The 25,929-nt window shown below is 38.6% G+C and overlaps 2 long non-coding RNA genes across 2 annotated transcripts in view; one reads left to right on the top strand and one right to left on the bottom strand.

The window, feature by feature from the left end:
- LOC307036814 overlaps positions 1-1,535 on the top strand; it is a 34,727-nt gene extending 33,192 nt beyond the window's left edge. Inside the window, exon 4 of the long non-coding RNA XR_013807473.1 lies at positions 35-1,535. This is a non-coding gene — a long non-coding RNA (uncharacterized lncRNA). The remainder of the gene's footprint in view (positions 1-34) is intronic.
- LOC307036827 overlaps positions 1-25,929 on the bottom strand; it is a 101,346-nt gene that overhangs the window by 8,817 nt on the left and 66,600 nt on the right. The gene's annotated exons all lie outside the window — the stretch shown is intronic.

Raw genomic sequence — 25,929 nt, 5'->3', positions numbered from 1 at the left:
GTTTCTCAGTGATTGCTATCTTTATCTCCTCCAGGACCTAATTCAGCTGTGGGGAGCGCTCGGTCGAGCAGAGGTGCTCTCCCAACGCCAGGAGATCTCCCCCACTCCTGCAGGGAGGCACAGGTTGTACGTTCAGAGTTTGAATGTCATTTTAAGTCTAGTTGTTCCAATAAGGGACACTTACATACAAAATAATGTTTGGCTTTGGAAAACAAAAACGTTTCAAAGTTTAGAATTTCACAAAATCTCATTCTGCAATAAATGTTTTTACATTCAAGTGAAGGAGTTAAAGTATCTCGGGGTCTTGTTCTCGAGTGAGGGAACAATGGAGCGTGAGATGGGTCGGAGAATCGGAGCAGCGGGAGCGGTACTGCAGTCTCTTTACCGCACCGTTGTGACGAAAAGTGAGCTGAACCAGAAGGCAAAGCTCTCTGTCTGCCGCGCCATTTTCGTTCCTACCCTCACCTATGGTCATGAAGGACGGGTCATGACCGAAAGAACGAGATCGCGGGTACAAGCGGCCGAGATGGGTTTTCTCCGCAGGGTGGCTGGTGTCTCCCTTAGGGATAAGGTGAGAAGTTCAGTCATCCGGGAGGGACTCGGAGTTGAACCGCTCCTCCTTCGCGTCGAAAGGAGCCAATTGAGGTGGTTTGGGCACCTAGTTAGGATGCCACCTGGGCGCCTCCCTAGGGAGGTGTTCCAGGCACGTCCAGCTGGGAAGAGACCAAGGGGTAGACCTAGAACCAGATGGAGGGATTATATCTCTTCGCTGGCCTGGGAGCGCCTTGGGATCCCCCAGTCAGAGCTGGTTGATGTGGCCAGCGAAAAGAAAGTTTGGGGCTCTCTGCTGGAACTGCTACCTCCGCGACCCGACCACGGATAAGCAGGAGAAGATGGATGGATGGACATTCAAGAAAGCAAAAGACTATATTACTAAAAAAGTTCCATATTTTTCAAGCCATAAAGATTTATTTAAAAACCTGGTTTGGATCTATTAACATGTACACATATTGCGTGTATATCCCTGATAAAGGGAATTTTATATCTAGATAACAATTTGTTTGTCGGTTTTCTTGTAAAACAATAAATAACCCAAGTAATATAAACACATGGCAGGGCCTATGAACCTATTCTTATGTTTTAATTAGACCACGGTGCATATCTGTGTATGGTGTTGGAAAGAGCCATGGGTACCAGGAGACAGTGCAGTTTGTTGTTAATGATGAATTATAAAATTACAAATTATAAATATATTGTTGATAGTGTCCAGTGGGCTTTGAATGGTCTTGAGAATTGGCGAGTGGAAAAAAAAATCATTTCCAGCCTCTCAGCTCAGTAGTGGGGTGTTTGGTTTTATTGGTCCCGCTTCACTCTGATGAAGTTGGGTGACCTTGACTTCACAGCCTCACCGTGCAGATTCCCACGACGCACAGTTTACACGGCCTGGGTGTGAGCATGGGGAGCAAAGATATTGGACAACAACTGCCCTTCTTGTAGGTGAATGCCCCCTGAAAACACAACATCGCCCCTTCATTAATTTCCCCTCTCTCTAAACGTGTTTTATTCCATCCAGTCAGACGTGCAGCAGCCACGTCCTGTCTGGGCTTCTCTGCTGTCAACACTGTTTAAAACAAGCTCTGGCAGCCTTGTCCTGCATTGGAATATTAAAATGTAATCAAACAAATACTGCCTCATAATTGCATTATGATTGCAAATCACCTGACGCTATTGTGATATTGTCATTGATGAATATGTGAAGGTGTGAGCCGCTGGGAGAGTGACAAAGACAGAACTAATGACTCAACAGGATGTCTGCAGATTAGCTGCGGCCTTATAAGGTCAGGAGGAACTGCAGCAAGCTGACGTGCCTCTCACACACACACTCTTTCTTTCTCTCACACACACTGCAAGTATTCACAGTGGTACAGTAGGCAGATGTATCCTATTTGTACTTATACACAATCATGCATTTTGCACATGAGAGTGTCTTATTGTAAGTTTTCTAAGCTCTTCTTGTCATTACGGTGGGTCCCACTGCTAGCCTGAGCACAATGACTGCGCCCAGTACACTGACAGGGGGATAAGTAATAGCTCCTCTATGGCAGCCAGCCTATACAACAATCCCTGCTATTGCCTCCGCTGATTTATTGAAAGACAACGACCTTTGCTTCCGCTGAGCTCGCTGCCTAGCCCAGCTCCCAATGCATGTATTGTTTTCCATTTAAGAGCCACGCATTGCCATGGGGAGAGACTGCGGCCCTGAGCTGGAGTTCTTGTCATTTCTAAAGATGCCTCGCTGTTATAAACTGGGGGCAATATTTCATTCATAACACCTTTCACATTGCTGAATCTTTCATTTATTTTTCCACTTAGAAAGTTAGAGTTCGTTTCTCAGCATTGGAGATATAAGCTTCATGATGATGTGATGAGATGTTTGCTGTTGAGTGTATGTATTTAATATTATGGGCCTCACCTTATGTCATCGAGTTTCATCGAATTCAAGAAAAAAGCCAGATATCTCGGCAACAGATATATCCAACACTCTGCAACTCACAACAAATAATTAGATTGATATAATGCAGGTAAGATATTAAGTATTTTTTGCCATTTAAACATTTACAGAATTGTAATATAATGTAATTCGAATGACAACAAACAACCTCTTTGAAAGACACTAATACACCACTATGGCATTACATCAATCTAATCGTTTGATGTATTTCCTCTGAGTGTTGGGTAATGTTTTAATCAAAAATAAGTTTCAAATATCCTATTTGATGGAGTACATATATACGTAGTGCTGTGGTAAATCACACAGACAGTGAACTGGACTGTTTTTGAGAGTACATTAAATCCACCTCCAAGTCATATTCTGCATCTCAGTGTTTGGTAATTTATATTCCATTTCAATTTGTTCGGACATAATGCTTTATTGAAAGGCAAATATGTCTACCTGAGCCAGAAGCTGCTTCCTGTGTACACTCAATCAATCGCTTCACAGAGAAACTGCTGCCAGGAGCAACCATGCTGATAGAATAATGCGGCTTCAATCAGACCTGGCTATGAAACACAAATGTTGAAAAACGGATTATCTAGCCTAACCAGTTTGCTTTCTAATCTATTATGTCCTTTATTCAAAATAATGTGATCTCTACTACAAGATGAGGTTAAAAGGACATGGGGAACAAATGGGTTCTCCTCACACACACTTTCTGCTGTGCTATTGCTCTGTTGACTACAACAAAACACACTAACGGTGAGGTGAGGCTTTATATGACATATCGGGTAAAGTCACATTAGTAAATAAAATTTAAGTTTAAAAAATGTAAGCATACACAAATATTTTTTTTACATATATTAAAAAGAGATAACTGAACATATACAGGAAGACAGGATTCGTTTTTAAATAATGTTGTTCATTGTAAGGAAGTCTGATGTGCCGTCAAGCACTGGGTGGCACCAGCTATTTATGATTTCAAACAAAGGCCGGATTGAATGTCATTTCAGTTTTGGTCAAGTTTACAAACTACTTATATATAAAGAGGCCATATTGTGCTTTTTGGAGTTGTTCCTTTCCTGTAATGTGTTATATATGTTTTTGTGCGTGTGAATGGTCTGCAAAGGCTAAAATCCCCAATGTTTCCTCGAGGGGGAGTTTCTCTCCCACACACTTCCTCTCTGTCTGATACGCCTCAGTGAGACTCCTTTGTTTACTTCTGCTACATCGTGACATCACTATGTGACAGAGCTGACTGGGCTGTCATTTCAGACAGAGGGTGAAAAGAGGCACAAAGGCAGTATGAGAAATATCACACGTTTTAAACTTTAAAACATGATCCTGAAAATGGATATAACATGTCCTCTTTAAAGTGTTGCACCAGCTGAAATATTCCCAGCCTAGCCCCCAAGTACTTGTAATGTCGTACAGTGAATGGTGGTTGGCATTATTGTGCTACGGGATAGTTTCATAACTTGGTTTTTGATTAAATTCAAGTGCACACTATCTACTGCAAAGCAATTACAGCAAAAACGCTGACTTCTCTAATTAAAGCACGAGACATTTTCAAACTAATTTGCTCTTTTTTTAATGATGTTTCAACTTTGGAGTTTAATGTCCATCCAATACTTGGAAGAGCTCCATCCACCATTCCCTTAACATTATCTCCGCATGAAATCAATGACTTTCACTTTTCAGAACACCCTAATTAACTTCTTCTTCTCTGCAATTCTTCTTGGTTATTATTGAAAATTGAATGGCCCAACAAAGAGATGGAATAAAATAGAGAATTTTGAAGTAGAAAGAGAGTGAGAGTGAAATCCTGTCAGCTTACATATCGAGGTTGTGTTCTCCATCAATGGGTTTAAGGGATTTAGGAAGGAGAGAGATCCAGTCCGCTGGGCACAACACCTCAAGGGGGTGACATGGAAGAGCAAACTAAACACAAACACACACCGAACGCCCTCTACCTCTATTACTAACACCTGAAGCATCTTCGAATATTTTCCCATTCCCACTTACTTTTCCGCTGTATCCCTCCACTGATTTTCTCACTTCACCTCTCACTCAATCAGTGTCTCTCTTGACTGACTTCATATTTCCCTACTGTTACTGATGTGCTTCATACATCGACTCAGATAGGATGCAAAAATGTGTGCAAACAAACCACACATCTGATGGTTGATACTGAATACTGAACACTTGGATTGTGTTTCTCTCTGGGGTGAGGATGTGGTGGGTAGAGAGTGTCTGGGTGACAGGTGAGTGGAGCCTCACAGGTTCATTAGTGGCAGGCAGAGAGGTGCACCCCAGGGCAGGCAGTTGGAGGTAACGCTCAGGGCCTCCTCATCAACATCCTGTCACCTCCATTTTCATACTCTCAGTCTGGGCACAGCGGCTGACCCCAGCCCCCGAGGGAAAACTGTCTTCCCGAACAATAACTCAGCAGCTGATAGCAAGAAAAACAGAGTGTTTGTTTAGTCATAGAGAAAATGAAGAAAAAAAGGTGACCTTAATGTGGAGGACGTGTCTGTCATTGTGTTTCTGCTAAAGACGTTTAACCACATTTTTCAAACAAAGAAATCAACCATTTTCAAAACATGTAATATGAAACACTGATAGCTTTATCTCTTGTGTCTTTCATCTTTCATTTAAAATGTCTCCATTACATAACTGTGTCTAATGGCTGCAGTCAAACGTGACAAGATTATTATGAATAGAGCTGCATTGCTTGCATGATTGGCACGTGGTACACTGTCACAGTTAAAATAAAAAAAGGTTTGGTAGCACTTTCTATGACACCAACACTTTAAAATGCATTTTAAAACCTTTAAGATTGCCATATAATCTGCTTTCAGCACAAGGTATAACCTACACACTTGCACATACAGTAGACGTTATATATATGTATCGTATAGATCAGTGGTTCTCAACCTGTGGTACGCATACCACTGGCGGTACGCCAGCTCCCGCTAGTGGTACGTGGAGGAATCTGACATATAAAAAATAAACAATTAATTTAAAAAAGACTTTATTTTTTTTATTTTTTTTAATTCAAAGGTGGGGTAGGTAATTTTGGAGAAACCAGCTCGAGTGAGCTAGAATTTGAAAATACACAACCGGAAAAAATATGCCACTTCCTAGCAGAGCCTTCCACAGATGACATTTTTTTATGGATTTTTTGTCAAAGCACTTCAGATATTCATTGCTATCGGGATGTTAAGAGCATTCCATGGGATATAACAAAAAGTGTATCTCGAGCCGGTTTCTCAAACGTACCTACCCCACCTTTAACCTTTACACATAACACAGACATATAAAATACAGGAAACACAACTAAGTAAACAACAAGACGAAAAGCAGTCACTACATTGTGCACATTTGGGACATTAAGGTACACTATTATTACTGCAAGAGCAGCTGATGGTAAGGACCTCAGACAACTTCAATTTAAAACAGGCTATAGGGACAAGTGCCATCAGTTTGAGGCTTGATTGAATAACATTAATTAAAATATCAAAATACTACAACGAATGATAATAAGCTTGAGATAATTGAAACTGTGGTTTAAATTAGTTCTAATAGGCTATTGCTGTTTTTAGATTTAGAAACAAAAACATTTATTTTATTTTATTTCTGGCGTTGCTAATTACGACCTTACTACCCGCTAACGTTGCAAGCAAGCTAAACAAGGAAGAAAGCTGAATGATGTTAAAAACGTGGCTCAAAACGGGAGGTATTCGGAAGAGAGGTACAGAGGAGAATATTACCAGCGAAAGTGAACAAGTGAATGAGGAGGAGGACAGTCATCAACCGAGCACAAGCGCAGGCTCCGCAAGCAACGCAAAAGTGATATGCAGAGCCACTGTAATGGAGGAGAGAAGTGAGTCAGGAAGAAGGCATTTGCTCAAATAATGGAGAGAAGGCTGTGACCGAGGTCAAACGCTGAAAAAGCACACACTTGTCCTTAATTGTTGTCTTTTTTCTTATCTCTTTTCTTTTTTACTTTGCCACCACAGAAATGGCAATAGCAAACATCAGCAGACTGAAGATGAGCTATTAGCCCTTAGGCTCATCTGCTCCTGGAAGCTTTCATTATTATTGTGGAACTGAATTCCCAATAGGACATTTTCTGTTACGATGTAGGTTGTTGCAGGGGGCCTATATTCAAACTTTGGTATAGGTCCAGGAAATGACATGTGTGTACAGTTGACATTTGTTGTGTGAGAATAAGTTATTATTTTGTTCTTTATATTCTCACTTGTGGTGAGTGTGAGAGAGAGTGAGAGTGAGAGAGAGAGAGAGAGAGAGTGAGTGAGTGAGTGAGTGAGTGAGTGAGTGAGTGAGTGAGTGAGTGAGTGAGTGAGTGAGTGAGTGAGTGAGTGAGTGAGTGAGTGAGTGAGTGAGAGAAAAAAATATATACATTTGCCTCCGAGTCCTGCATTGACTGTATTTTAACATTGGTCATATGGTGGTACTTGGAGAGCCAACTATTTTCTCAGGTGGTACTTGGTGTAAAAAGGTTGAGAACCACTGGTATAGATAATTATTCACATCATGATATATGTTAACAGTTTCAGCTAGTTACTTTTTTAAAATTATTATTTCTTATTCGTATTATCTCTGTGTGTACTTCCTATATTTTGTTTCAATGTCTCCCGATGTTGTTAGTGATATTACACCTGAATGTGGATCAATAAAGGTGTATTAATTATTTTCTTAAACGTATTTATGCCTTTATTCATAGATGACAGATGCCAGATGAAAGGAAGCGAGAGGAGAATGATTGAAAAAGTCATGCACATAACCAAAACGATGTCACAAAGGCCCTAACAGACTTTAATGAAAGTGCAAAGTATAAGGTTCACTTAATCCATATACAGTATATGAGGCTGATAACAGACCAGTGGGCTAAAAACATCAAAAGAGTCATTCAAACAAAATGCTGTTGGCTTTATGTCAGCTAACAGCATTAAGTTCAGACTTCAGCTGTGTTTAAAGTGTTACATAAATATTATGATGTCTGAGTGTAGGATGGACTCAGGTGCTTATACAACCATGGGAACAAAGAAAATACCTGCATATTTATGTAATAGATGACAGAAAGTTGAGTCACTGCTGCAATCCTATTAATTCTCCCATTACTAGGATCACCAGATTTATTTCGTATTGTCCACAGACCGCAAGTTTGGGCTCTTAATTTCAAACTGCAATCAAAGTGGGATTTTCCAAGAGCTTAACTTCAGAGGCGAAGTCTTTGAGAAGTTCCCCTGACAGTCTCACTGCAGTATGAGTGTACTTTATCTTTGGGTAGAGGAGGTAGGAGAAGGAAGTCATGCAATATCAGTCTGCAATATGTTTAGCTGGGGGTAAGAAATAGCCAGGCTTGTAATTGCTTTGGGACAAGCTAGGATGGTTCTTTTGGTCAACCATGAGGGCAATAAGACCGATAAGAAGAAAGCGAGAGAAACAGACTTAAAGAGAGAGGGAGATTTTCAGATTTTCGGAAGTGTTCAGATGAAATGGAGGCATTGTCGTCCCGTGAGGTTACAATGTAAAGCCTACAGTCGGCTGCCCTTCAAGAAACTCTGAGGCTTAGAAGAGGAAAAACATGCGAGACTTGGCAGAAAAAAAGGAAAAGATGAGTTTCGATTTCTGAGTGCATTTCATGAGCATCTTTTACAACTGTTTGTTCCCCGGCTTGTGGCGACGGTCCCTCAGAGAAATCGTGTTGCAGTCTTGCTTTTAGTGTGCCTATCAACAGCTTTTCTCTAAACGACTTTACTCCTGTTTCATTACCACTTCTCTACAAGATAAAAACTGCTAAAAGATACAAAGAGAGAGAGAGAGAGAGAGCGAGAGAGAGAGAGTGAAGCACCTGCAGCACTGATGTGGTCCACTCTGTGCTGCAGGGTGAATGTTCATCAGGACAGAGCTTATTTCCTGTCTCTAAGGTGTGTTCTTTTAAATGAAAAGCTTTGGGGCTGTTTTCTGTGTTTAGCTGTAGTGGGAATGAGTTTATTAAAGAGGATTAGTAGAATAGACAACCTTGCAGTAGGCACTTGGGTTAGAGACAAAGATAGGAAGTGGACCTATTCACTGCGGAGTCATCCATTGGTTTGTAGACTAACATTAGGAAGCTTTGAGTTTGGCATTTTGGCAATTGCCATACTTCTGGCTGTTGGAAGCAAAAAGGACATGAGAGGTTGGAGCAAAAGTAAAACCGTATGCTGAACCAAACTTTTTTTAGGAGACCAAAATGTGTTTTCATTACTCAGATTTGTTAAAATGTGTCATATACAAGTAAATAGCTGAAATGGAAGCCTGGCACCTTGCACGAGAGGTGAAAGGGAGAAACTGAGGGGCAACAATTCCTGCCAGTTGTTGCAGAGCTTAAAGATCTTTTTCAATAGCCTCCTCTTGTTTCATAAACTAACTTATAATCATTATGGCATCCTCTACTGCATCCTTTATCAACCTCCACTTTCCAAATTGTACAATCCATCATTATGGCCATCTTTAAATCACTTCACAGACACTTTCACTCAATTCACATGTATCCCTTGTTTACAACCTTTACTTTTGTTAAGAGCATCTTCACTCACTATAGCTACTTGATGTGGTGATAAGAACAACAAACCACACCCAGCTGTAATGTTGGGTTTAGTCAGAGGTTTGAGAGACTTTAAAAGCTACGTGTGGACTAACTCTTTATATCTTTACTAACTCTAAATCATGCAAAATGGCCCAATGAGTTCCTCTGAGTCATATATCTCATTCCCACCCAGACTGTTGTACGTCTAGTTAATAGCTGAATTAAAGAATACAGATATTCTTATTCTACAAGCAGATATAGAAAGCAGGATGGCTATACTCCTTCCCTGCGGATACCAGAGAACATCATATCTAGAAACAATCTTGTTGTAGTCCTTCTGGTCATTCATTTAACTCATGAATGTTATCTATCTTTCGGGCAATGTCCCTGGATGGATAACATCCTAATGAAATACAACAATCTCATTTAGCTGAACATATTGCTGCCTAGAGGCACTGACTCAACACACCTTTGTGTCACTTTGTTTTAATCTCTTATTCTGTTATTATGTTCGGAGTTCAGCAACATATACAGTGGGGCAGGTATTATCATTCTCATATTATTATGTTGTTCCCGCTCACATTATAGCAAAATTCCCTGAATACCTCCTGTTGCAAAATATTGACTGTGCCCGCTGCTTTGCTACAGCAAATCATAAAAAATGTGCACGACCACATCATCCATAGCAATGCCCCTGTTTCTGTGTGTACTTATTTCCCCAAACACTCATTTTCCAGTTGGGCAGTTAATTGAATTCGGTGCTGGGTGCAAAGTAGTGAGTCCTTAGCCACATTTTCCTGTTCGCAGTGCAAGAGGTAGCCGAGGTGGCAAAGCTGTGCTCAGATAGAGAAGTCAATGGTGCATGGATACACCCACAGAGTAACTGATCATGATATTCCACGGTGGATGCTCAGAGTCGCTACTGGCTCTTAACACGAATTCAGGAGTAAATCAGCTGCTCTGTTGTGCAAAAGGAAAGTCTAATTCTCATAACTCAGTGAGATGCTTGATTTGCTTTTGGCTATAGTGATAGGATTGATACATGCGGATAATACAGATGCTTGATAGTCCTTCTACACCAAAGGATCCCAGTGGGGAGACAGTAGGCCTGGAACAAATGGTCCCTGAGTATCTGTTATATGGCATCCTAAAAAAAGAAGATCTGCAGCAGAGTATTATAGGCTGAGTAATCTTGTCCTTCTCTTCAGAGCACCACTTAAAACTTTAAAGTGGCTCATCCTTGACAGATCCGGTCCTACACGTCCCTTTTCATCGCAGTACAGTCCTTTTCAAATATTCATTTTTATGTATTTTACTTTCTTCCTTGAAGCTCAGAACTGAGACCAGAGCAGTGCACACAGAATAATGCTGCATCCGAGCCGACCTTTTCCTATAGTGTCTTTAAAAATAGCTCTGGCTGTCCGCCTCTCCCCTCTCACTTCTCACAACATGCCACTGTCACTGTTTCGCACCTGCTGTGGTGAAACCATTGCATAACCATCGCTGCTCATGCAGAAGATTAGCGTTTCTGTCCAGCGACACACTGAGAGAGAGAGAATGTGTGTCCAAAGCCTCTAACAGAGAGCAGGGAAGGACACTGAAGGTCAATACACACATCAAACAGGAACAAATGCACTTTTTCTGCACAAATAGACCCATGCATGATGCCAAGATCTTTTTTCATGTAGTGTTTTTAACATGTTTACAAATTCATTTCACCCTTCAAACATTGTATGATGTCCCATTTTTTTCCTGAGAAACTGGGAACATGGTAAACCTACATTGGAAAGAGTGGGAATTAATTCCACGGAAGTTCTGATGATTTAAAGATTATAATTTAAAGAGATATTTTTCTACTAACCATAGACAGTGGAAAAAGTGAGATTTAATTTGTTACATCGGACTGGAAAAACTGTTTATCGGTCTCCCTTGAAAACTGCTGTTTGATGAATTAAAGCAAACATTTTGGGGGGGGGGGGGCAAAGTCTTCCAACACACAAATACTGTACACACCCCTGCTCCAATGTATTGGAAATTCCAGTTGGAAAATGTGAACATAAAGCCCAACCCTACTGTGGCATTGTTTTTTAAAAGGTCCTTTAAGGGATTCTCAAGCTTTGAATCTGTTGTTTATTGTGTTGTACTGGTGGATTAGCTCGTAAAAGGTCATGTTAGCAGAAATGTCAGTGTATAACAACAGTCCACCACTGATTACGAGAAAATTGATGAGCAGTAAACAGGACATCTTCAATTTCCAGTTGCTCCGTCATGCATGCCTGTCATCAAATGGGCAATTTTAAGAAGCCTGAATCCTATAAAGACAGAGAAAATACACAAAGAGGAACAGCAAGCGACAGAGAATGGAAAATAAAACCACAGCAACAGCCGGTTAAACTAACAATGTGCAATTCAAGAGGATTTACAAGAAGGGTTTTCAGCATTTACTAAGAAAGAGGAGTCCATTTCAACTCGATTTATAGGGAGAATCTGTAATAAAACAGGAAATAACAAATAGCACTTGTGCTTGGATAGCTTGTCCGAGTTTATTGCTGACTTTAATTGCACAGATTTACTGAGTTGACTTATCTATAAACTGTCCTAATGTGGCGTTCACACCAACCATTACCAATGTCCAGTTTAATATGACTGTAAAACATTTTAAGTGGTTTAAAACATTATCTCCGGTTTAATTAAATGTTAGCACCATGAGTCACAATTAACTCTATTAACTCACTTGAAATGTATCTGCTCACGATTCCTTCTACTGCTTGTGATATGCTTGTTATGTGCCATGACTCTGATTGTTCACATTTTCCAAAAAAAGTGTTTTCTGAGAGAACTTTCTCCATCTCCAATTCAAAGCCTTGGTATGGTATAAACCATAATTGTATAATACTGCAAGATAGTGTTTTTTTTTTCTTCAGTTTAACTTTTAAGAATTTTTGAAATGTAAGATTATTTTTGTGAAGAGCATTAACTTATTTAACTGAAGAATCTAAAAATAATTGTACACCATTTTTGTCAACATGATAACTCAGTCCACCTTCAGAGAAGCTGCATGTCATTCATGGAGATATTTAAAAACTTATTATAGGTTTTTTGGTACCGGCTGTGAATTTGAGTCCAGAAAAAGCTAAGAAAGTGGGCTTTTACCAACTTTCTGAAAACGTTTTAATATCCTTTATTATGACCGTTATATCAAGTTTTTGTTTAGCTACTTTATGTCCATTTTAATGCACATTGTGAATAACACATTTGAGAGGGTGTCTCTCCTCCAACGCCAAAGAGAGCTTCGGATAGGATTTGTATGCTGTAAGTACAAACATAATACACTCAACTGGTTTGATGTCGGACTGACTGAAATGAGATGGATTTGAAATTGCGATCCAAGACGTCTGCTGCGAATTGTGTGAGCCGTGTCAATTATAGCAGAAGTGCTGGGCAACAGCGTCAATTTCAATTACTGTTATCACTTACCTTTAAAGATGCGTGCATCAAGAGGCAATGCAGCCTCCAACCAAACAGAATGGCTTTGTAGGTCGATGCACAGATAGAAAAATGAATGGCCTTGATACCGAATGGAGCTCCGAAGTGAAGATAAGAATAAAGATGGAAGTTTCAAAACCTACTGCCGCAAGGCTATTAAATTGACTGAAAGTGCAACTCTAACTTTTACAATTTCCCCCCCCCACGTTTGGTCGCATGAAGCTCTTACTGTACATACACTCTTAACCTTTTCATTGAAGCTTCTAAGGGGAGGGCGTGTAGAGGGAAATCGACTGGATGGTGTTGGATCAAAGTACACGATGTAAGGACAATGGTTTACTATGTGCTGACCGGAGCCTCAGCAGGAGGCCACAGCATGCACAAGCTGGAGAGGCTGAAGGAGTTCATTTAAGAGGAATACAACTCTTTTGAATTGCTCAAAATGGTTGGATTGGCCTTGCTGTGTCTAATCTGCCGGAAAAATAACAGTACATTTTTTATATTACTTTTTCGGAGGAAATTCAATTAATTAAAAACATGAAGAACAGAAGAATAGATGGACCCACACTGTGACCTGTGAACCAATATTTCTGTTCCCGCTGTTATTTCTAATTAAGCAGCAATCTCCGCAGAACATTTCTAAAAAGCCTCTCAACCACTGAGGCGTTCTAATGATCCTGACATCTTTGAAAGGTCTCGCACAAGTTATATAGCCACAGACTACTTTTGTTTTGCTAGCACTATATTTTTAACTAGAGAATGCAATTCCTGAAGAAATTGCTAGTGGGAATGCTTTATGCTGAATTGCTATGCTGAAATGTAATGTGTAAGAAGAAAGTGAAGAATTTAGATTGAAATGATACATGAACACTGGGGGCTTGAATATGTGATAAGAGAAGAAAATAAAGTAAAAAGGCTTGGAAAAGCAGCAGAATATTTGAACTGCAAACTATTGAACTAACTTGATGGCGAATGATCTGTCGCCATGGCAACGGTATTTGATGACACCCCATAATACGCTTAGATATGTTGATGGCTGCATCGTTACCACACCTGTTCAGTTTTGGGCTGTTTGGAGCATTTTCACTGAAGTTATGAGAAAACCGTGTTTCAAGGCGAGCATTGTGTTGCCATGGTAACGGCATTTGAAGAAATCTCAAAACTGTCCCGTAGATGTCTTCACGGCTGGACTGTTAGCACACATGTGTAGTTTTAGCACTTTTTGACAATTTTCATAGGAGTTATAGCAATATCGTGTTTTATTGCAAGGGAACAGCTTTTGAGGAAAACTCACTAATGGCACATAGACATGTTGAGGGCTGGAGCATTAAATGTCATCTGAAGTCTGGTGGTGTTTTGACCATTTTCCTATCAGTTACGACATCATCGTGTTTTTGGCGAGGGATGCGTTTCCATGGAAACAGCCTATGGTGAGATCTCAGATTTGGCGTAGAGCTGTTGAGGCATGGACCGGTGATATAAAAGCGAAGTTTGGGGGAAGATCGGACCGTGTCCATTGGAGTTACAGCGACATCTTGTTTTAAGACGAGGGATGCGTTTCCATGGAAACGGCATATGATGACACCCCATAATTGATGTAGAGCTGTTGAGGGCAGGACTATTAACCATTATCTGAAATCTGTCAGTTGGAGTTATGACATCAAGGTGTTTATATTTGAGCTAACGACGTGTCCAGAGATCAAAGGTTTCCATGGTGATGTGCAGTAATCAGTGAGAGGAGAGCATTTTCATTGTTCTGAATGAGAGATAAACCTCTTACATGTGAACATTTTGTTGAAGAACCGTAACAGATATCTGTGAAATTTCAAAGCGTGAAGCATATCAAGGAACTTGAGCATCTGAAGTGTACTTTTTGTGTACTTTCGGGTTAATAATGTGGCCTTTTTGGCAGATTAACTAAAGATGTGCGGCTGCTGTGGTGGGGAGAGATGAGGCAGAACTTACAATGGGGTTTAATGGAGACATGTTGAAAGTTTTTGTCACTTCATGCCCTCAAGAGGCATTTTTTATTTTTTTCAAGCTACAAGATGTTTTCCTACGTTTCTCATGAAAGATTATGTCTCAGGAATGTAGGATTTGGGAATTATGTCAGGTTTAAAAGAAAATATGAAGGCAAAATTAAATCTGTCCTCCACTCTAGCTGTGACATCACGCACTCTAAAATCTGAAGAAGGCCTCTTTACCAAGTTCTGAACAATGTTTAATATCTCTAAAAGTGTGAATCTGATTTAAAAGTTGTGATACAAAAATAATGTCAGAAAGATGTGTAAAATGTTAAAGTTGGAATGAGGTTTATGAGTGAAAGTATGAAGGAACAGTTAGCAGTTGAAGTCGCATGAAGATTGTTCAAGTCTGAAGAGTTTCTCCACTGACTTCCATGATAAAAATGTGATGAATTATGGGATGTATCTCTGGAATTATGAAAGTTATGAATAAGAAAAGTAATGACCATAGATTCGAGCTGAACGTTTTGATGTTTGAACGGAGTTTCTGCGATGTGGAATGTGGGAGAAGAGGTGCAAAATAACCCGGCGGAATAATAAAGAATGTTGTGCATAGCATAACAGATAGTTGGAATGCTGTATCAGCATTCCCACTAAAATATATAGTGAAGCTATGTGACTTATTGTTACCCCAAATGCGACATTTATTACAACAATTAAGAAACAATTACATTTTACATAGTCATTAGCTGCTAATATTTTCTAACAAACACATTAACAAAGGATTCAACCACCTTCTCTTAAAACCCAGTTGAAAAGGATTTAAGATCAAGCTGGATCAAGCCAATCTCTCTCCACTGAGGGGGGGTGCAAGTTTGAAACCGTAGCTACACTTCATACAGAGAATCTCTTCGACAGAGCGATCCCACCTGGTTTATCACAGCCAATGTTATGATGAACTGTGAAATTGTCAAACGGGCAGAGAAAAAACTGAAAAAGCTCACAACCAAATAACCATAAGGTCACTTTTCTGACCGTTCTGTTTGTAAACTCACATAAGAGATATGGAGTGTAAATAGTAAAACATCATTGTTGTATCTCTCCCTGTAACCCCAACGCCGGCTATTTCAAACAGCGAAAAAGATCCTTTGGGCAAAATAACAGTCAATATGTAAACACAGTTTCCTGCCCACCAAACAGCTGGAACTGGAAGCCTCATTTCCCAGATACACTCTAAATGTCACCAATTTCTCCAACATTTCTTTCATTTCACAGTCTAGTTTACGGAGAACCATGAAATGAGGAGCATTTTGGAAATACCTATTTTAATTTGAACCCATGCAGACCTGGAATGATGTATTTTTTAACATTCTATTAGTTCTGTCTAAGAAGGGAAAAAGTCTACAGTGTAAATATTCTCTGCAAGGACTGTGAGGTTGACGTAAAGGTTAAATAAAAAGAAATAGCTGTCGTAACTGGCAGAGAATAATAGCAGGACAAACAAACAATTTATCCGTCCAATCAGAGGCGATAAGAGGAAGCCTGGTGATCATTTCAAATGAGCTTATTTAATGCAGTAATCGAAAAGCATTTAGGAGGTGTGTTTAAAGGTTTTCTTTACTTCACTCTTCACAGTCTGAACATGCAGATGTTATTGAAATAACACAACATTTCTATCTATATCTCTGTATATATAATAAAGTGCTGTCTGAGTCGAACGCAATTTATTTTTTATATTAGTACACCCTCCTTGATTAACACATGAAAGACATTTGATTTTGCCAAATGCATCAGGACTTCAAAGAAAAGAGAACAGCCTCAAAGCACGGATTTGAATGTTGGTATATTGGTGTTTCTATAGATCTGAGAAAAGGAACCACAAGGGCTATAACATTACATTTAACGCACACTGCATTCGTTTAAAATGGAGGAATGTGATCAAAGCTTTACCCAAATCGAAGGTGTCTTTTATTTAGTTTCACTGGATGAGAATCCCAGTCTCCTAGTTGAAGGTCCTGTGTTGTATCCAACCAAAAGTCGTTGACTGCCATCTCTGAAAGTTGCCTACATTTAAGCCGAGAATATTCACAAAATATCTGTCGAAAAATATGTTTGGAGAGAGAAAATGTTTTAGAATAAAGTATGGGTATATTATTTGTGATAAGTGAACATTAAAGTGATGTTTAGTACTTGCTAGTGAGGCCAACAGTTTGATATCACTCCTCACAGACAGCAACTCCCAAATGCCAAGGATAAATACTGGATGGTGTATCAGTACATATAATGCTCCATAAATAATTCTCAATAAATTCTTGCAACACAAGAAATGCCATTCTGCACATGTTGTACTTTAAATACCGACCTTGTGATTACAAAAGAACTCTAACTATGTTTCTCTGATCGGGTCATGAGGGTTCAGACTCTCTCCTGTAGCTGAGAAACAGGGTTTGAATCAAATGCTGTCTGTCCGTCACAGGCTTTAAGAGGGTAATCAGTTCCTTTATCTCATCTGTATGTGCTACTGAAACTCTACTTCGACTCAGTTAGAGTTTGTTCTCTTGGTAGAAAACAGCAGTGATTCTTATAACAAACTCTAAAATACTTTTTATTTCTTCAGAGAGAAATAATGGACTCTAACTTGTAACGATCAAAGCTGTCAAATCCCATCATAACAGGCTTTCTTCTCCCTCCTATAAATATGTATTTTATATTTTAACAATTTAAGTATTCTTATATACTGCTTTTATAACCCAAGCACTTTAATTCATTATTTAAAAGGTATGTTTAACCATTCCACATAAAAATGTCTAAAAATCCTTAGACATTGCAATGATGGTTCAGATTCAATGCTACTTCATAACACACATTCATAAGTTATTGAATTGATAGAGAGACTACTAGGAGCAGTACATTACATATAGTATTAACAGAGATTAGATACAGTAAATACTCAACAGATTGGAAATTATTGATATTCACTCAGAAAAAGGACAGTTAATTACTTTTTGCAAATGGCTTTCCAACTCACTAATAATTGCTGTCACTGACAGAGTAACCATAATCACTGATATCAATCATACTGGAACTGTGCAGTTGGAAACACTGCTAGTGTCAAATTAGAGTTATTAGTTTGTGGTTTCCATCTTTTAATCTATAAGATATTTAAACTTTTCAATATTGAAGAGTTTCTGAATCTTCTTTACAAGAAAAATGTCTAACGGTTTAACGCATTTCTATCTTATTGAAATGGAAGTTGAGGCAGTAAAGTTTCTGTTTTCACGGTTTTACTGACCTGGAAAGGAGAGAACCCAAAATTCATTTTAAAGATATGTCATTTGCACATGTGCATGAGCAGACTCTCTCCCAGATGTACCCGGTCTCTCCCAAACAGACAGGACTGCACCAATGATTTCAAAGCGTCTGACTAATTGATTGGATGACAAGGCTGCAGCTACTGTAATGGGGAATAAATATGATTAGCAGAAATGTTTTATTCATAAACAAGAAATAAAGAGTTCATCCTCATCAAGCCAATTTAGTGTGGAGCTGTACTTGTCACTATTCAAGAAAATGTGAATATTAATATTAAAATATCAATTTGTTTTTCCATTTTAAAATTGAAGGTATTTTTTTAACATTTATATTTTACTAAACGTTTTCAAAAGACAAAAACACACGGACAAGGACATGGCTCACACACACCACACGTAGAACAGCACATAACATGAAGGGAGGGGGGCAGGGGGATTACAGTGTCAGTTACACTTGATGTATGCATATGGCGTTGTATTTATACCTGATTTAAAATTGAAGGTATGATTACTGCCACTTTCCGCTTATATCTAAAAAAAGGTACACAAAACACATCTCTTCTGCAAATCAGCCATGTTATCTTTTTAAATACCACTATTCTTCTTTTGCCTTGAACAAAGTGTTCGTGTATCCTCAGCTAGTGTAAATTCATTTTATATGGTACCATTACACACTGCAGTTTGTCCTATAGTCTTTTGCATATTAACATTTGGTGTAAATACTTGTCTTTATTCCTTTTAATACTAAATCGTTTTTTTTTTTAAAAACCTTTTCTATAAAATAGTTCTTTTTTTTTAACTTTTTCTTACATTTTATTTTATTATTTTGTTTATGTTTATATCATGTATACACCATATGTTTAAACGTACCTTGTAATAAACTTGATTCTGATTTAGATTCTGACCTTGAGTCTAGTTCCAAAGTAATTTATTTTAGCTAAACTATGTAGTAAATAAACATATTTCCATATTTCCTATTTTGCAATTTAAAACAAGCCCAATATGTGACCTTTCAGATTAAAGTTAATGCTCCAAAAGTCTAATTTAAGTATGAAAAAACATAAAGAACCATTACAAATCTTGAGAGTATACTAAAACCCCAGGGCTTTCCTACCTACCACAATTAATTAAGTCAATTTCCCACGATGCATCATTAATTGATCCCATCCGGACTCGTCTGGCCTGGAGTGTAACAGATAGATATCTTGTGGATCAATGGGAGTATTTGACCACTCGGAGTCTAAATGGCAATTTCATGACCTGTACTGGTGTCAGCCAGTTGCTCTCTCTAATTGGACCTTCCTGCCAATCACTGTCGGATTTGTTTGCAATGAGGTGACGACGCAGCTTTGGAGGCCTGCCTGTGATGATGTGCCAAGATGGTGGATCAGGGAGAGTCCATCAACAGAACAGGTGCTGACTCTGCTGATCTAGAATGTTTCATGACTGCTGCACAATGAACTCATTATAGTTGATGATACAGGCTTTTTCAATAATGAACTGATCATTATGTTTGGGTAGATATTAACTCCAGCTCCAATTTAATTGTGGCTCCACATCACCACAAGTCTACAGCATCCCAAAACAACACTCAGATATAAATACTGTATGTATATGTAAAGAGATGTTTTTGTTTGCTGTAATTGTTCCTCCTGGCCTTACTGGCAGTAAAAAGATTATATTCAAAATTAATAGTCTTTGCTGCTTGTAAAAAAGGCGTTCTAAAATAAATCCTTAGCTTATAAGAGTCCTTTTAGTATGAAATTGCCTCGGCGTTAGCTTATCCAGTTAATACTGTCTAGGGATGCACAAAGAAGAGATTTTCCACAACAAAAGAAAGTAACCTTGGAAGATATCCACTTGATTTGACTAAATGAGATGTGAAATAAATAATGACTCATAGAAGCTTTTAAATTCAAAATGCACATTTGCATACAATACAAAAAATGCAATTCCTAGAAGTGACCTCTAAAAGACAATATGTAATCATCTTCTATAGGTGTCTTGTCTGTTATCTGTTACATATTTACATTTGATAAAAGTTAAGAGTGTCTTTCTCAGCTGGACAACACATTGTTCAGTCCGTAACTGGCCTTGAGTACGCTTGAGTCAGGTCTTCTAAAATATTTCTTAAAATTGCGAGGAGTTGCCTTTTTTCTTAAATTAGTATCTTTCAATTTCACAGCTTTAAGTTCGAAAATTACATTAAAAAGGGATGTAGTCATCTCTATTTCAATAACACACAGGAGGTTGATATTTAAAATTAAACACTTAAAGTAACAAATAAACAGGTCTAAATGATGTATTGTTTAGTCTATAAAATGTCAATCCCAGTTTCCCTAAATCCAAGGTGATGTCGTTATTGTCAGTCCAAAATATATATATAGAAAACATATTGCAAATTATTTTCCTGTTGATAGACTAATCGATAACATTTACCAATCATCAACTATAGAAAATAAGACAGGGAAAATGTTTGAGGACTGCAGTCAAAGATTACTTTTATTTTTGTTTAGAGAATTTTTTAAATCCTAGCTATAGCCCGGCACATTGCAGCAACTCTTCTTCAATTTGAGCAATTCTGCCAAATCAAGTCCTCAATATACCAACAGCCAGGGAGAATAATTGACAAAATTACCACTTTGCAGCTACCCCTAAATAAACCAAAAATAGACGTTATTGTTTATCACTTTATCTCCATGTCCTTCCTCATCTACTCATCTTTTATCTCCTTCATATTCGCCACCTGCAGCCATCACAGCTGTGCACAGTCATGCAGCCGGTTGTGCTAAAGTTGCAGCTGCTCTGATGCAGCTTTATGTCTGAAAGAGCACATGCTACGTGGCAGAAGGTATCTGAGGGCACTGCCAGGAGAGCTGCTATCTGAGCAACAGCCAGGAAGCAGATAAGATCCCATCAGCTCCTGTGAGGAAGACTTGCCTCACGGATGATCAAACTCCTTCACTTTCATTTCTGTCTCAAAAGTTTTGAGACAAATAACAGTTCACAGTTGAACTTGTGTCCATCACTTTCCAGCCCTCTCCATCACATTGTACAGCTATTTTATTATCCATATTTTAAGTCCCACTTTCCTTTTATTGGACATTTCTAGATTTATGGAGAGGCCTTTTCATTTAATATCCTTGTTGTGAAATGCTGGCAGTGGATCAAAGTCCACTAAAACAGAAGCTCCGTAGTTTGAGGACAAATTGGTTCTTGAACAAACAGAACGGGTCGGTATCTCTGGGGCTGGAAACTTCAACTGTCTGTGCCTGAGAGTGCGACTTTTATTTGGAAAAGGAAGGAAGATAATGTGGATGTGAGTCTGAACGTTGAATTCTAATATAGTTATGTAACAAAGGGTTAGCTTACCCAGCCTCAAAGTAAGATTAGAGAGCGTTTGAGTCAGTAAAGCGGTTTGCTAACTGCACTGAATGAGATGCACAGCAACAGAATGGCGCATATGCCATCACTAGGTGGCTGTTATTGTCTTGTGTTGTGTTTCGTTTACTCTCATTAAGAGAGAATTAGCCAATGAATCGAGAAAATAATTATAAATGGCCGCCCTAATCCAGTCCTCCTTTTTAAAATGGCAATCACCACCCTTTTCTTCTCCAGTCCAATAATTCCCCACTTTCACACAACACTAGAGATATGTTGACAAAGAAAGCACAACATTATCCACAGACTCCATCCGGACCCTCCAAACTACAGTGGGATACATAGTGAGAGCCTTCCTCCCCACAAGAGAGTCGTGAAGAGTATCTTCTCTTTCTCCAGGGAAAACTCAAACACAGTGCCACTCAAATTGAGCCCACAAGTATCCTTCCCTTACCACCACTACCTTCCTTGGCCCTTCTAACCCTGGAGTAGATCAACTTGTAAAAATAGGGCTGTCTATGCCCAGGTGCTGGCGCTGCTCAGGGATTAAAACCAATTGGATGCAAGCTCCAATTAATTATTTAATAAATTATTATGTTGCATATTTTTAATCCCATTTTAAAATGAGCTCCAAGGAAAGATGATGTCACAGAAGGACTTTCCCAAGAAGCAACCACCATAACTCACGTCTGAAGCAAATGACAAAGAACCATTAGATGCAATTTATCAAATGGCAACGTAGTGAGTCCAAAAAACTGACTGGACTGAAGTCAAGAGGCAAACCACTATTTGGAAATACAAATTCAATAAAAATGTATTTCATTTAAACTAAGCATTAAAAATAGCCTACAGTATGCAGTGGATAGTCAGCTTCTCTAAGGTGTGTCTTTTCAAATATTATTGTTCAATTATCAGCCGTTTAAAAGGGTCTAAAGTGGGTTTTGATTGGGGACAGTGTCATCTCGGTAGCCATGCCAATCACATTGATCTTGTTGATGGCTGACTAATCGCTTCATCAAATTGTGCTTTTCCGGCTGCAAAAACCCCCAAGATGGAAGAAATAAACTTCTTCAATGCCCCTTAAAACGATTGGTTATGTAACAGCCACTTTTCCTTTAATCAGCCAGTAAGATCACAATTGATTGGGGGCTCTCAAGATGTCAAGCATGATTTTCAGGTATTTCATTTACTTTCACCTCTTAGAAAAGTTCTTTATTTACAAAGCATTATTGTATATATCCACCTGCCCAACTCCTCTAAAGCTCAACTATAGTGTTCAAGCATAACGGCTTGATTACTGTTTAATTATGAAAAAGCCAAAGATGACGGTAGGAAATATGATAATGGTCCATTTCCACCATCCTGCCCAAAAGAAGATCTGTCCAAGGCCAAAATATGATGAATGTGTCAGTGTCAATGTAATTCAGACCTGCTATACTAACAAACCACTATAACATTTACAGCTGTCAGTTTCTTTCAATATATCCATTAATACTAAGCTGCAAAAGCTACACAGAATGGAGTTTTCAATTCAAGTCTCTGTAATGGCAACTGTATGGCTCCTACAGTCTCACTCTTCCTTTATCCCACCTATGCAAGTGTGGGTTACAGTCACATTGACGTCAGAGGAAGTGATACACTCTGACCTTCACATTTTACATGAGTATCCATCAAGTCCATGAAAATAAGGGCTGCCATCTACACTGTAGTTTGGTTTCCAAGGTAACAAAAGCAAATACGCTCTTGCATCCCTACTGAATAGCCTTTCATTTATTACATGCCATTTATATCTTTTTCACATAATGTAGGCATGGTTAAAAGAAAAAGTAAACTGATGTCAAGTCCAAGTACTTTTTTTCCTACACTATGCTGTTACGTGCATAGCGTGTTAATTTCAACAGAGTAGAGTTGTCTCAAATCAAACACAGCTGTGTATTCAAATTGCCACTGGATGAAGCATTACTGCCAATGTTTGACAGTGGTTGTTGCCCGCCAAATATTTAACTGCTTTTTGACTGCCATTTAAAAAGGTTTGGTGGAATTTCCCCTTCTGCTCCGAGCCGATATGGTCACATTTAGGTTAGAAGTCAGTTGAGTTAGAATCAACAACAACTTTTTGATTCTACTAGATTAACATTTAAGTAGTAAAATACTACCTACAAACAAGATGGCATTGAAAGAGTAGAGAGAAGATGCTTGTGAAAATTTGCAGAGTCACAGATCATACACAATGGAACAGAACTCTGCAAGTAGAGGTTGCCCCTAGCAACAGAATGTTTAACTGAATCCAACTGCTGGTGACAGAATAGTTACTAGGTTACTCATTACTTTGGATAGGTTGATTTCTGGTGTAATACTATCATGTAATCCATGCATCTCTGTACTGGGAACAATATATATTTGAATTTAAGATGTAAAAGAAAGTCAGGATATTCGTGCCCTTGAGCTGTTTCAGTAATGTACTGGAGAGGGATCTGTCATGTACAAGAAGTAATGATTGAACACCTACACCCATGAACTGCATTAGGAATGACAGCTGAGCAAGATTTACTGTCTAGTGATTTATACAGAATAAGCCTGGGCTGAACACTGTCTCTGCTACAAGAACAGAAGGGCAAACACATCAATATTGTCAAATGCCAACCAGTATGGTTGGTCTCATGCTAACCTATTTACTTGTTTATTGCCAAGTGTTTTATTGGTTATTTAATCTGGTTTTGGCTACATTCATATCTTGAGTTACCTTTCTGTATCAGAGACTCTTCGTCCCTCACCGAATTAAAAAAATCACTCAAAACCCACCTGTTCAACACCGCATTCAACCTCTGACCACCCCCCCCCCCCTTGTCTATTTTTGTTTAACTGTTTTTGTTATTTCTTTTGTTATTTTTTTTTTTTATTCTCTGTCAAAGCTTCTTTGAGTTTCTAGAAAAGCGCTATACAAGGGTCATGTATTATTATTATTATTATTATTATAGATTTCTGGCTTCATCAACCTCTCTAGCTGACGGGCTTGCTTATCATATGGCAGAACTTAAAAAGTTAAAGCCAATTTCATAGTTTACAATTTGGTCGGGAGGGACATTACTTGCTTGTAAATCACCTTTGAGCACTACGAAATTCGCCAATTAAATACCGTTTATAAATATTATTTTCCCAGAAGAAAGGATTCGGTCTCCATGCTGACGCCTGTCTCAGTAGCACTTTGGTCTTCATGTTGAAATTTAGGGGCATAAAATAGTTTGACAATGATTTCAGGAAGGTATTCCAATGTCTTTCCTGCAACTAGAGCAACAGTTTGATTTATTGATACTCTCTAACTTTGCCTTAAATTTGAATATCTTACCATGTGTACGAATTGGAGATTGAGATAAAGACAAACTAGTGAGAAACTTTCGACTGATTCAACTTAGTCGTTACCTCCAAATGTCTGAGGGAAACTCAATAAAATATATTCCATGGATTACATTTAAAGGAACAACACAGATCAAGACCATCACTTGTATGCCTAAAATGTGAAAAGGGCATGATCAGTTCTGGAAATATTCATATGAATGACATTTGGGTTATTGCATGACCAAGGAGCTGAGTGATACTTTCAAAATTAAACTTTAAAAAAAGATCCACTGCTGGGTCTACTCTCTGAAGATAATTTTTGCAATATCATTTAATGGAGACATTTGAAAAACAAGCTGATTGTTATGCTAAAGTTCTTAATGAAACAATTATTGTGTTTAACTGTTTATGAAAGAGAAGTGATATGCGACTGTAGCAGAATACAAAAGGTGGTACGATGTACTGTTTCCTGGAAACCACTATTGAGTAATGCAAAACAGAGAGCATGCACCAGCAACAAACTGTATTAACTTCAGCTATGACATTAGGAAAACTGAGAGTTGTGACATCTTGGTAATCCTGTTTTTTTTTTATTTCATACATTTAAATAATTAAATTGTTATTAATGTCGCGCTGATGGTTGACAGTCGTGGAAATAGCCTGAGAGCTTTTTCGAGCAACAGCCGCTTGACAGTTCTGTAGAAACGGCGCTCACGACATGCAGCATTCATTTAATAAAAACACACTTACTATGTGCATTTGATTCAGATATTTAACTCGAGGAGGAATATGTGGTTAGTGGGGAAGAGCGGGGATGGAAAATCTGCTTAAAAAATAAAGCTATATAATTCTTAATTCAGAAATTAAATTGAGCAATTATTTCCACGTTGGCCCTTTCACTGCATGCTAATAGCAGCTGTCACAGAAAGCTTCATACGGGGGTGTTGGGAATTTTATTTTCAATCTTATCTGCTAATGAGTTAAATAGGGTCTTTGATCTCACAATGTAGATTCCTTTCAATAAGATAAACATGCAAATTACTTAAAAGGGAAATGTTACTATAAGTGTCAGAGAAAATGTCCAAATGATCGATTGGTTATTTGCTAAAGTACCCAGTTGCTGAGCGTAAGGAGAAGTTTGTGGATTTTCAACCATATTTTCTCATGCTAGTCATCCCGGTTGCATATCTATAAATTCCACAGCTTTTGCCACCCATCTCTTCTTCCACCTACAGCATCTGTAGCAATTTACTTCCACCATCCCCTGACATATTGGATGCCTGGAGAGAGAAGATAGTTTAGGAACTGCAGGAGGGCTTTGGCAGTTTTGTCCGTTCACCTCAGTGGGGCTCACTATCA

Source organism: Notothenia rossii, assembly GCF_949606895.1.
Source record: "Notothenia rossii genome assembly, chromosome: 1".
Classification (NCBI taxonomy): domain Eukaryota; kingdom Metazoa; phylum Chordata; class Actinopteri; order Perciformes; family Nototheniidae; genus Notothenia; species Notothenia rossii.
The sequence above is the reverse complement of the archived record's forward strand: the minus strand, read 5'-3'. Positions and strand labels throughout refer to the sequence as shown.